Here is a 14,478-nt window from a genome sequence, read left to right as displayed (position 1 = left end):
TACGTGTGTGTGAGTGTGTGTATGTGTGTATGTATGTGAGTGTGTTTGTGTGTGTGTATGTGTATACGTGTGTGTGAGTGTATGTGTATGTGTATACCTGTGTGTGTGTATGTGTGCATGTGAGTGTATGTGTATATGTGTGTGTGAGTGTGTGTATGTGAGTGTGTTTGTGTGTGTGTATGTGTATACGTGTGTGTGAGTGTGTGTATGAATGTGTATGTGTATGTATGTGAGTGTGTGTGTGTCTGTGTGTGTATGTGTATAGGTGTGTGTATGAATGTGTGTATGAATATATGTGAGTGTGTGTGTGCATGTGTGTGTATGTGTATACGTGTGTGTGTGTGAGTATGAGTGTGTGTGTGAAAATTCTGCAGAAATATTCACAAAATTGTAATTTACATGAGACTTAAAAGAAAATGAATGTGTTACGATTAAAAAAAAAATAGTCAGGTGTCATTTGCACATCACTTTTGTTACTCTTTTGCTAAATATGTTTTGCTTTCTTTGATCAGCAAATATTAAGAGCCAGATTATGAGTGGGGCACAAAATTGCGAGCATGATAGTTGAGCTCCTCTGTTAAATACCGGCGTGCACAAATGTGTACTGATATTACTAGTTAAGCGAACGCAACCTTGCATTCGTATTGCAGGGAAGCTTTGCGTTCACTACTATGCTATTTGCATGACAGAGAACCTAGTGCAGCAAATTTTAAATATATATGTATATGCGTATATACATACATATTTATGTGTTTATATGTGTATATACAAATATTAACACATAAATAGATATGTATATACGCATATACATATATATTTATAGGAATAACACAGTTACCCATAGACAGCAATGTAAAGGGAATTGCACCCCACATCCACTCACTCTAACCCCTTAAAACTGATTTGTGCAGGAATTATTTAATAAAATAAAGATGCTCTTTTTTATTTTAAAAAGAAACACTCAACTTCATTTTGGGACAATTGGGGTACATTTTTTAAATCAACCAGTGGTCTGACCTCTGGTTAATTTTCAGAGAACTAATTGCTACTTCTATTTTCAAATTAGATTCATTCTCATGATATTCTTTGTCGAAGAGATACCTTGGTAGGTATCTAAATCACTAAATGGCAAAAAATAGTGCTGCCATCTAGTGGTCTTGTAAATGGATAAGATTCTTGCAAAACTGCTGCCGTATAGTGCTCCAAAAATGGGCCGCTCCAAAAGCATAGGTCCCTGTTTTTCAAGAAAAGATACCAAGAGAACAAGGAAAAAATGATAATAGAAATAAATTAGAAAGTTGTTTAAAATGGCATGCTCTATATGAAGGAAACATTTTGGGTTTTACATCCCTTTAAATAAAGAGTGTGTGATAATCAAAATAGTTAACCCTAACATCTCTTAAGACTACCACTCTACCAAACCACTAACTATAGCACTCTCTAGTAGTCATGAAATGTTGGCTAAAAAATCACAAATGTCTACAATTTGAATTTATATACTATAGTTTTTAGAAAGAAATGTAGTAAGTTATATGTTGCAAGATTAATGCATCAGTTCCTGTAAAGCCACTCAGAGACTGTGTCACCAGTAGGGATGGGCGAATGTTTCTAAAAATTTGAAATTTAAAATGAATTTTGATACATTAGTTCGTTCGAATCGAATTTCGAATGTTTATATAACATTCTAACATTCTATGTTCGAATTTTCATTTTCAAATTTTTCAATAAAATTCAAAAATATTCGTTCGATATAATAGAATGTTTAGCTATGTATTCATTCAATTTCGAAATGTAATATTCGAATTTGAATGTGACATTCAAAATTGAAATAGTATTTCTAGTCTACAACTGTGTTTAATAAATGTAATATTCGAATTTGAAATAGTATTTCTAGTCTAATACTGTGTTTTAAATGTGATATTCGATTCGAATGTGATATTCGATTCGAATGTGATATTCGATTCGAATGTGACATTCAAATTCAAAATAGTGTTTCTAGTCTACAATTGTGTTTTATAAATGTAATATTCAAATTCAAATGTGACATTTGAAAACTGTAAACATCATTCAAAAATCGAATTTTTAAGAATATTCGTTCTTATCAACATTCTATTATGTAAAACAAATTTCTACAATAACATTCCTTCTTACATTCAAATTCGGATATAAACACATTTGGCATCCCTAGTCACCAGAGAAATTATACTCAATGCAATTGTGGTGTTAGTTCCTTGCCATAGGGAAAAAAAAAGAGACTGCATGTGCTCTTTCTCTTTCCATGGTTTGTGCTCTTTCTCTTTCCATGGTAATGATAAAATATGAATATACACACATAGAGGAAATGAAACTAGCAATATAGCCTCTTACTGGCTTTATAACTGTAGCATGCTATTAAAAATGAAGTCCAAACTTTGGTTGCAAAACATTTTAAGCTTTTATCAATATTATTTAAAAAGACGACAAGCAAGAAACACGTGTCCTTGCACTGGAATAAAAATACTAGATCTAATAAATAAAACTTTCTATATCACTTCCATATATACTGGCTAGTTATATATGTTGACATTTAGAAGAACAATTATAGAGATGAATCAGAAAAAAATCATCAAAATTAACCATTATCTTTGGACAGCTTCTTCTTCTAAAATAGTTGCATTTCTGCAAAGGAGAAAAAAAGAAAACACAACGCATCCGCGATTCACAGCATCGTTTTATTCATAACACACAGCTCCACGTAAAATGGCACACTTACAAGATAAAGGATAAAAACTAGCACTTAGCCCACTGGCTGATGAGAAGACCACCTGTAGTAGTTACCAGAAAGGATCACCTGGACGCCGACCAGCAGCACCTGGAGTTACACTTCTCCTTGTCTCACAGAGCGGTAATAGATCAATTGCATATAGCAGTCCCTTTACCCAACGCGTTTCCTCTGCTCACGGGCAGACTTTTTCAAGGGGATTTGTTCAACTGGAGTACTCTGCAAAGGATATATGGTTTCCATGACTTTTGAAGATTTAAGATGTAAACAGGAATTTTCAGTTATTCTGGACAAATCAGTCCATGGTGATTTAAAGGATTAACTGAAGCTCTTTATAGTGATCTAATTTATTTTCTATATATACACTATTCATACATAAAAATGAATATGGGTGCCATTATTTTTTTGTACATGATTTTAATATAATGTAAACATATTTTAATCACATGAAAACTGCTAATGATAACTAAAGAGTTGTTGCTATGAAGCAGTGGAGGATCCTCAATAGGGGCAGTAAGGGTAGCACCCCTTAAGTTTTTTTGGAGAAAATAAAATAAAAGGCTATTGTAAACAGTTTGGTTACTATTTTTTTAGGAGGAGGGAGTTTATTTAAAATTCTAATAAAAAAAGCTTATAATGAACAAACATTTTGGGAAATATTATTGAGATCTAAGGGCATTTTTCAATATTTGCTCTGTCTGAGAGCACTTTACACATGCTCAGTCTGCCCCTATAAGAGAAACATAGGACAGAAAAAAAACAAAGGCCCTACAAGTCTGCCAAATATTTCCTCTCTCCTCTAAGCTATACATATTTAGGTCATTGAGCCTTCCCTGGTAAGTTTTATTTTTATAAACCATGTACCATTTTAGTAACCCACCTTTTAACAGATTCCAGTTTGTTTATATCCTTCTGGAGATATGGCCTCCAGAACTGCACACAATACTTAAGATGAGGCCTAACTAGTGATCTATACAGTGGCATATGAACATACCTTGGGTTTGCCTAATCTACTTTTCTTCCCTTTTTTAAGCAAACAAAGTTTAACTAAATAATGAAGGGCTCAAGTTTAACTAAATAATACATACATATCAGCATACATATACCATACATCAGCATACATATACCAAATAAATGTAAACAGTTCCTTCATCAGTTCTAAACAAATAATATTGATATTCTCACCATCTCACGTGACATGTCATCCAGGCTGCCACTTGTGGCTATTCAAGACACTGGGATCTCCATGCTGCCAGGAAGAGTTGCTCCTGCCCCAGCCGCAATCATACCTTTGCTTGTCCGGGACTCTCTTATCAATGATACCAATGTTACCGTGATCAATGTACACCACTGGCCCACTCTGACTCACGTGACTTTCAAGATCCTCTCTCTGTCGTGTAGGAACTGTGGCCACTCCTTCTATCTGTCTTAACTGTTTATTTAATTTTAGGATAGGGCTTTTTTAACTTAGGTTTTTTAGTATAGAGTTTTTGTTTTTTTAAAGCAAAGGGGCGGTGATTACATCAGGGCAATCCCTGACAAATTCCCTTGTCAGGGCTAAGTTTTATTAAAGATGGAGTATTGGTGGTTAGGGTGTTAAGTAGAGTAGGGGTAGTTTGCAGTGTGGTATTGGTAGTTAGGGGGTTAAGCAGTGTAGGGGTAGTTTGCAGTGAGGTATTGTCAGTTTGGAGTTCAGTAGTGCAGTCTGTGGTGGGGTATTGGTGGTTAGGGGATTAAGTAGTGTAAGGGGTTGTCAGTGTATTGGTTAATAGGCATGTTTATTAGGTTTGGTGATATATTTTAAAGGAATCCTTTATGATGTTTGGAATATTTCACCAGCATCGCCACCCATTGCAATATATAGTCAAATGTCTCTCTGTGATGTTGTCTTTAAACACTGATGTCAGCTGCTTTGAATATTTTGCCGGCTTTCTCTGCATCACGTCGGATCTCTGTGTTAAGAACTTAAAATGTTTTGAACCACTTCTTGTTATATGTGTGCTACTGCATCAATAGGGCTGAAATAAATGCTCTATGTGTGTTACTACACAATGAAGTGAAGATGTGTGTTAAGTGTAATATGTGAGGCAAAAAACAGAGATAAGATTAAAGAAAAAATAAGGAAAAGAAGGTAAGTACCTTTATGAAGGTAAAACTACTTTATGTTTTTTTCAGGCACAAAAAGAGTTAAAATGCTGCTCTCTGTGTTTAGAACAATACAGTTAAATCACTTCATGGCTGGGGGGAAGCTACACTACAGAAAAAAATTATATATAAAAAAGCAGTTTTTTTTTTAGTAAACTGGGTACTGTACCCAAGATGGCTGCCAATAAGGTAGAGGGGGAGATATAGAGAGCTGTTTGGGGGGGATCAGGGAGGTTGGGGGCTGTTTTAAAAATACATTTTATTTTAGTACTGGCAGACTTTCTGCCAGTACTTAAGATGGCGGGGACAATTGTGGGGTGGGGGAGGGAAGAGAGCTGTTTGGGAGGGATCAGGGGGCATGATGTGTCAGGTGGGAGGCTGATCTCTACATTAAAGCTAAAATTAACCCTGCAAGCTCCCTATAAGCTACCTAATTAACCCCTTCACTGCTAGACATAATTCACGCGTGATGCGCAGCGGTATTTAGCGGCCTTCTAATTGCCAAAAAGAAACGCCAAAGCCATATATCTCTGCTATTTCCGAACAAAGGGGATCTCAGAGAAGCATTTACAACCATTTGTGCCATAATTGCACAAGCTGTTTGTAAATAATTTCAGTGAGAAACCTAAAGTTTGTGAAAAAAATTGTGAAAAAGTGAACTTTTTTTTTATTTGATCGCATTTGGCGGGGAAATGGTGGCATGAAATATACCAAAATGGGCCTAGATCAATACTTTGGGTTGTCTACTACACTACACTAAAGCTAAAATTAACCCTACAAGCTCCCTAATTAACCCCTTCACTGCTGGGCATAATACACGTGTGGTGCACAGCTGCATTTATCGTCCTTCTAATTACCAAGAAACAACGCCAAAGCCATATATGTCTGCTATTTCTGAACAAAGGGGATCCCAGAAAAACTTTTACAACCATTTGTGCCATAATTGCACAACCTATTTGTAAATAATTTCAGTGAGAAACCTAAAATTTTGTGAAAAAAAATTGTGAAAAAGTGAACATTTTTTTTTATTTGATCTCATTTGGCAGTGAAATGGTGGCATGAAATATAGCAAAATGGGCCTAGATCAATACTTTGGGATGTCTTCTAAAAAAAATATATACATGTCAAGGGATATTCAGGGATTTCTGAAAGATATCAGTGTCCCAATGTTACTAGCGCTAATTTTGAAAAAAAGTGGTTTTGAAATAGAAAAGTGCTACTTGTACTTATTGCCCTATAACTTGCAAAAAAAGAAAAGAACATGTAAATATTGGGTATTTCTAAACTCAGGACAAAATTTAGAAACTATTTAGCATGGGAGTTTTTTGTTGGTTGTAGATGTGTAACATATTTTGGGGGTCAAAGTTAGAAAAAGTGTGTTTTTTTCCATTTTTTCCTCATATTTTATAAAAGATTTTTATAGAAATTATAAGATATGATGAAAATAATGGTATCTTTAGAAAGTCCATTTAATGGTGAGAAAAACGGTATATAATATGTGTGGGTACAGTAAATGAGTAAGAGGAAAATTACAGCTAAACACAAACACAGCAGAAATGTAAAAATAGCCCTGGTCCTTAAGGGAAAGAAATTGAAAATGGCCTTGTCCTTAAGGGGTTAAATGACCACTCTATGTAATTGCGTATTAAGATTTTAAAAGAGGTTAAAGATTGATAATCCCATTTTTAGCCATTCCCATGTTTTGCACAGCCAACAGACCCCTAATCAACATGATTTTTGTTTATCATCTATTGACTTGCATTTTAGCCAATTAGTGCTGTATTGTGCACAACTTCACGGGCGTGAGCACAATGTTATCTATATGACCCACATGAACTAGCAGTCTCCTGTTGTGAAAAGCAACAGGCAGAAATTTTGATTTTTAAATGTTATAAAGTATATTACTATAACAATGTTGGTTGTGGTTGTGCAAAGCTGGTGGATAGGTAATAAAGGCATTATCTATCTTTTCAAACAATAACAATTTTGGTGTTGACCGTCCCTTTAAATCTTTGCTCTGTATGAATGCAAGTAATACTCGCAAGGGTGTCTGTTGCTGTTACTCTCTGTATGTATTACTGGCTCAAAAGGAGTTCAATTATTTCCCCACATTACTACATACAGTACATGCATACAAAGTGTAGCTATATGACTGCTGGATGGAAGGGAGATGCACAACAGATTAGAGAAGGTAGTTCTACCTGCGGAACAGGTAGAATTACAATCTTTCTGTTTGTCTTGCACAATGTGAATTAAATCACTACTATGTAGTTAATGTGTAAAAAAAATATTTTGAGATATTAAAGGCTCATAATTATTTGAAGGGCTACATTCATGAAAATGTGTTTCATAGACTCAGGGCTAAACACATAGGGCGCCATGTACTAAGCTTCGAAGTGACCGTCCAATTTTGCTCACGATCTGCTTCTCGTATGTATCAATCTGCGATCTGCTCGAAAATTTGCTCACGATCTGCTTCTCGTATGTATCAATCTGCGATCTGCTCGAAAAACCACTATTTTTCATCAGCGATCGTAATTTTACTCAACTCATCGTTCCGAAGCCTTTTTCCACTTACTACATGTTCGATCGCACGTAAATTCGCTGTAATCGGAAATTATGAATGTTACAACTAATCCGCCCGCTCCAACTTTCACTGTAACTTCGCGTGATTTGCTTCGCGACCATTTAGGTAGCGAATACAATAGAAAACTATAGGGGGTATCAACCTGACGCCAGGTAGAAGTACTTAAGTGAAAGGACTAGACTACTATTGTAGCATTATTGGTTTTTGGATCAGTGAATGAAGATGGAGACAGTTTTACACATGTTTCTTTTCCGATTAATTCAATTACGAGGAAGAAGGGCTATACAGGCACCGGTTAACAACTTGCAGAGAAGGAGAGGTAGAAGAATTAGAGTCCCTAGAGTTTTCCTTCCACGTATGGGTTTGGAAAGCATTTCTGATCGAGAGATTATCCAGAGATTCCGTTTGGACAGAGAAGCTATTATGCAACTTTACAATGAAATAGCAGAATACCTTGAACCAATGACAGCGCGTTCACAAGCCATACCCGGACTATTAAAACTGTTGGCAGCCTTACACTTTTTTGCCACCGGTTCATTCCAAGCTGTGTCTAGCGTTATAATTGGCATCAGCCAGTCTGCTTTTTCGAGGCACCTAACCAAAGTTATTGATGCTTTGATGGTCGTCTTTCCAAGGTACGTGTGCCTTCCATCGACTCCAGAAGAGTGGCAATCTGTGAAGTCTAATTTTTATAGAATGGCCGGAATGCCCAATGTACTTGGAGCCATCGATTGCACCCATGTTGCAGTCAAACCATCCAGAGAACGTGAGGAAGTTTTCAGGAACAGAAAACAGTACCATTCCCTCAATGTTCAGATGGTGTGTGACCATAACATGAAAATAATCAGTGTCCGTTCCAACTTCCCTGGATCCTGCCATGATTCGTATATCTTGCGTCAGTCTGGGTTATATCGGAAGTTTGAGGAGGGAGAGATGCCTGAAGGATGGCTGTTAGGTAATTATATTTTAGGGATGTTATGTTACAGTATTATTATAATTGTCAAACGTAGTTTAAATTCATGCATTGTTATGATAGATTTAACTAAAAAAATAGTTAATTTTCATTGAAATTATCGTCTTTATCATCTTTGAAATGTTAATCCTTTTTAATTTTTTTCATAGGGGACGCTGGTTATTTCAGTAGAGAATGGTTATTCACACCCTATAACAATCCTCGAAGAAGATGTGAGGTGAAATTCAACGAGACACACAGATCCACCAGAGGAATCATCGAGAGAGCATTTGGATTGTTAAAAATGCGCTTTCGTTGTCTTGACCACTCAGGTGGTGTCATGCAGTATGCTCCTGAGAAGGTTGCAAAAATTATTCTTGTATGCTGCATTCTGCATCACATTGCAATAAGAAGAGGAATTGAAATTGATGAAGATGATATATCATTTGAGAACTTCCCTGAGGTCATCTGTAATGATGCACCAACAAGACAGGCTATTAATGCCAAAAATTTTGTCGCAGAGAACTATTTTAAGGATTGATTTCATCAAAAGATTGTAATCACAGGACTTCTATTTTTTGGTCTTTTGAATAAAAAACTAAATTTTCACTTTCTGAATAAAATCTTTTTTTTTTCATCATATACTTGTGTGATTTTGTATTTGTTTTTATTTTTATAAGTTAACAAATTATAATAAACGGTCACATTGGATATTGTTTTTTAATAAAACTTTAATTTTTATTTAAAACCAACATATTGCACAATAACTATATAAACCAAATAATCATAAAGATCTATAATTATATGACTGTCCTACATAACAAAAAAAACTACACTACACTATTGATAAGTCTATTACACAATAAAATATATATATCAAACTTCATTTACATTTATCATTACTTGAGAATGGCAATAAATAATACAACTTTTTTATAATTGTATCCAAAGAATTCTCACAATTTAGCAAATATACAATAATGTTGCATAGAGACAGTGAATAACGCGATATTGAGAACATTTTGGGATTTGACACACCCATCTAGAAATTTGCTATGGGACCAGGGAGGATGAAGAGAATTGCACCTTTCACATCTGGGGAAATGATAATTCTAGCGTATGTAATGGATAGATATTTTCCCAAACGCTTAGGGGGTGTCCGGGGGGTCATTCAAGATGAAAGGGACAAAACTATCTATGAAATGATACGCAGAATGTATCGTGTATCAAAAATTAAAAGGACCAGGCGTCAATGTTTGAGACGATACAGTGATGTTAAACGTCGAGAACCACTATATTACCAATCTATTACGAGCCTTTTAAGGACATGTAAGTTTATAAAATTGTTATTCTTTTAAATGATAAATTCTATGCAAAGTTCATCATCAATATGAGAACTGAAATTATAAGTAGGTTTCAGTGTACCATATTGATCACTTTCATGTCCATAATGTTTCTTAATGGTATATTATTTTTTTTATTCTTTTAAATTATAAATTCTATGCAAAGTCCATCCTCAATATGAGATCTGAAATTATAATTAGGTTTCAGTGTACCATAGTGATCACTTTCATGTCCATACTGTTTCTTACTGCTATATAATTTTGTTATTTTTTTACATTATAAATTCTATGCAAAGTTCATCATCAATATGAGAACTGAAAGAATAAATAGGTGTACCATATCACTTTCATGTCCATTTTAATTTAAAACAAATGGAAACACTATAAACATTCTAACACACGAAAATTGAAAACTTTATTAAATAACACATTTTAAAACTAAGAAACTTTAAACAAACATATGTACAAATTTTCTATTTCAGATAAGAAGAAAGAAAATATTTGTGGTGCTCCTCCTCCACGTTATGTAAGGCCTATTCTAAATTTGACACCTAGAAGTGAGGCTAGATCCCCACCCTTGCCACTGTCTTTGCTTGACAGACAATTGTCCCCACATATAGGAGGTGTCAGGCGCCTAACTGTCGTTCATACACCTCAAGGTACAATAGAACCATGGTTTACATATCTATAGTTATACAACTGTTAAATTTAATCATGATTAGCTTGTTGTGTTATTTACAGAAACCAATAAAAGTTTGCAGAAAAAGAAGAAAACAAGGTTCACAAGAATAATACAAATATCTTCTACAGAAGGTATTTTTCTTATATTTTGTACCATTACCATTTTTCTACTTACAATTTTTTATATAGAATTCTTTATTAATCTTTCATAGATAGTGACAATGAAGCAAATAATGCTCCTGAAAGGATGTCATTAACTTCACCCTCAATTCAACTAGGTAATTGTTTATAATTTTTTTGATTTACTATATTATAGCTTATAGTCAAATCAATACCAAAATATATACCTCCATTTCTAAATATATATTCCAGATGCAAGTAGTGAGAAAAACTCAACCAATATTTCTGATATTGATAACGACTGGGACACATCTATGGTTTCTAAATCTACACAGACAAGTAGATCTATGGATAATACCGCCTCTAACCAAAATGGTAATACAATTTTGTTACCTGCTTATAAATAATCTGTTTTTATTTTAAACATGTTCTCATAATCCTTAATTTTTTTTCTAATTTTTGTCCCTTCTCTAGATTCCAGTGTACCAGTTGTATCACAAGTTCAATCCTCTGTCTGTGAAGATATTAAACAAATAATGGATACTATAATGAATTTAAATACACAGGTTCAGAATCTCTACAATACTTATGTAGTGGAAAACAGATAATCAATGATTGCATTTTAAATAAAAAAAAGTTTTTTTGTTTTTTTTGGGGTTTTTTTTTGAGGCCACCAAAATTGTCATTTTTTGGTATGTTAAAAAGTTTATTCAAAACCCCAAAAAATACTGTATTGGCCGTGAGCACTACTTTCTATAATGCCATTTTGATTCAATTTTGTTAATATTTTGGATGTAATAAAAATTATAATTGTTTTACTTACATTTGTCTGTGTGTACAATACATTTTAAACCTGATTTTAAATAAATTTAAAAAATAAACAAGAAAATTAAATACAAACAAGATAAACTTTAATAAAACTATGTAAAAATAACAATATATTCTTTGTCAACAACAAAACAATAGTAATAACTTTAAAATTGTCCATAACAATGCACTAATTAAACTGTGGTCTTTTTGGATCTGACGACTCTTGGCTCTGATGTCTATCTCTAATCAATTCTAACAAAGTTTGCATAGTATTTTGAGCCATTCGCATGTTGTCTTCAGCTATTGTCAAGGCCCTGTTTATATGTAGGTTCCTTTCCCTGTCCATTTCTCTTTGCCAGTTAAAGATTTCACGGTCCAGTTCCAACCGTTGCTGGTTATAAGTGTCAAATCTTTCTAAATGTCCAGACAAAATTTCCTGGACCTGTCTACTGTCTGCTCTATATCCTCTGGCAAGATTTAACATTTCGTTAAGACCTGCATCTTCCAAAGGTGCCTGCTCTTGGACAATAGCTTGTGGTTGTTCCAATAGTTCAATTCCCTGTGCTTGAACTCCATGAACAGGTGGTGAATTAGTATTTTACTCATCACTACGGGGGGTTTATAACAGGCTCATGTATGTCCAAATCCTGATCTTGTGCCATCTGTGTTAGGTCAGGAGTCAGGCTTCCACTTTCTGGTGATCTACCCTCTGGTGCTGGAACTGGAACAAGATTCAGAATCACCTCTCTTGATGAATCGTCCTCCTCGGCGATATCTAAAAAAAAAATAAAAAAAAATTAGCATTAATTTCCAAAAAAAAAGATGCAGATCGAAATTTATTCAAACATTAATGGTTAGAGGGGTTAATATACAAGAGAAATTTATAGTGTCATGTTATACTTTCATGTTGGAATCTTACAATAAGATTAAATACCTTCCTTACTACAACTGTTTTTATATAAAATACATCAATCTCACAGTATTACAGTTTGAATAACTATCAAAGTTTAAATGGTTCAATTTAGTTTCTAACATAATTATTTGTCTTCTCATCCAATATTTACTTTAAAAAAGTAACTTACCATCAAAAAGTGGTGCTGATTCGGTCACCATGGCTCTGAAGAGACGTCCAACATCGGCTGTAAAAATTAAAATTAAACATTAATATCTAATTTATAAACAAAAATTTAGAAGGTGTATATATAAGTGGTTTAAAGATACATACCAGAGCTTCTTCCAACAGCTGTATCTGGTGTACTGCTCCTTACATCTGGAATAGTATCTGCAGACGATAGGCTGTGGCTGGTATTTGTAGTTGACCGTAAATATTGCCCATGTTGTTGTTGTCTTACGTTCTGAGGCTGAGAAGTTGAAGGACGTGGTCTCTCTGATGAAGAGGTAGATGGGGTATGGACAGATGCAGAGGTTGACGCTCTAACTGAACCACCTAGGAGTTAGTAAATACAAATTTAAATTAATACAATCAATAAAATTAAAAGTTTATGTGCAATTTATGAAATGCTAATTAATAGTTAAATGTACTCCCATTATAACATTTTCTAACTATGATTTGTATCTTGCTTTAATATACACAAATTAAAAGGTCTCTAAAAACATCTTTCTCAAATGTTTCCAATAGAGAATACAATAAAAAAGAAATTACAATTAACTACTATTATCTAATTTGCTTCATTCGTTAGTTCTCCTTTGTTGAAGAAATAACAGCTAGCGAGTATTTCTAATATCAATATATGTTATTCAACAAAGAATATATAGAAAATAAAGCAATTTAGATAATGAAAAAACAAAATTAAAGGTGGGTTAAAATTGCATGCCCTTTCAAAATAAAAAATTTGGGTTTCATTTTACTGTGCCATGTAGGCCTTATTTTTTTAAAATACATTAAGCAATATGAAAAAAAATTGAGCATATTAGATAATTTAAAATGTTTTTCATGCTCCATCATGAATGCTTTCCTTTTTCGTTCACTGGAACTTTAAAAAAATAGATACAGAGAGAAGTTATGTAAATCATAAATCTATTTTAAAGGAACAGTAAAGCAGAAATTGTACAATCAAGATTCCGTTAACAGAATCCAATTTTGTAAAACATGAACGTAAGAGAAACAATTTTGGAGCAGACAAGAAAACAATATAAATATTAATTTATAACTTATAATTACCACGAATATCGCTATCACAGTCATCGGTTATGCCCTCAATGACCTCCGTGCCAAGCCTCTGTAAAACTTTTCTTTCAAAGTCTGTCAAATCTGCAACATAAGGTTGTCCGCCTCCAGTACCTCGGGCATATTGCTTTTCTTTGGCAATTTTGGATTTAGTTTGACGCTTGATATCGTTGAACCTTTTTTTGCAGGACTCAATATCTTTTTTAGTGGGTCCTTGAGCACTCACTGCGTCACTAATTTTCTCCCAAATAATCTTCTTACGAGCGCCTGGGGTTTGCTTGACTCGACTACCATAAATATTGTCATAATATTCGAGTACTAGATCAACAAGTACAACATTCTGTTGATGCGAGAAGTTAGGGTTGCGAGTCTTCTTAGAAGTAGCAGAATCTCCGGAGCAAGCCATCTTGTCAAAGTGAATACCGAAAAGTAAATAAACAATATTCTAAGATTTCTGGGAAAATGCACATTCTTATACATGTCAGCAGCCAGACGTTGCCGCTTGTCTGGCGATTATGACACCTAGATCGTCACGTGGGTAAAGAACTAAACCAATCAGGTCGCAGACTGCTTCTTAACTTTGCTCTTTCGCGCCGAACGAAGCTTCAAAGTTATCAATAATCCGATTGTCTTCGACACACAATAGACGCGAAATTTTACGGCTTGGTTTTTAGTACATTCATGTAACGAAGTGCCATCCGCATGGTGCGAATGCCGGCGGGTTATTTCGATATGGTCTGTGCGAAAAAATTTACGCCTTAGTACATGGCGCCCATAGGCCTAGATTTGGAGTTTGGCGTTAGCCGTGAAAACCAGCGTTAGAGGCTCCTAACGCTGGTTTTAGGCTAACTCCGGTATTTGGAGTCACTCAAAATAGGGTCTAACGCTCAC

General features: G+C 34.5%; 1 long non-coding RNA gene across 1 annotated transcript; it reads right to left on the bottom strand.

Moving 5' to 3' along the window:
• Positions 1–12,114: 12,114 nt before the first annotated feature.
• On the bottom strand, positions 12,115–12,891 carry LOC128655725 (uncharacterized). The gene is made up of 3 exons (XR_008401891.1): positions 12,625–12,891; positions 12,482–12,538; positions 12,115–12,174 (listed from the first exon to the last, which is right to left on the bottom strand). It is a non-coding gene; the product is annotated as an uncharacterized LOC128655725 (long non-coding RNA).
• Between the last annotated feature and the right edge of the window lie 1,587 nt (positions 12,892–14,478).

This window comes from Bombina bombina, chromosome 4 (genome assembly GCF_027579735.1).
Source record: "Bombina bombina isolate aBomBom1 chromosome 4, aBomBom1.pri, whole genome shotgun sequence".
NCBI lineage: Eukaryota > Metazoa > Chordata > Amphibia > Anura > Bombinatoridae > Bombina > Bombina bombina.
This window is presented reverse-complemented; position numbering and strand designations above follow the sequence as displayed.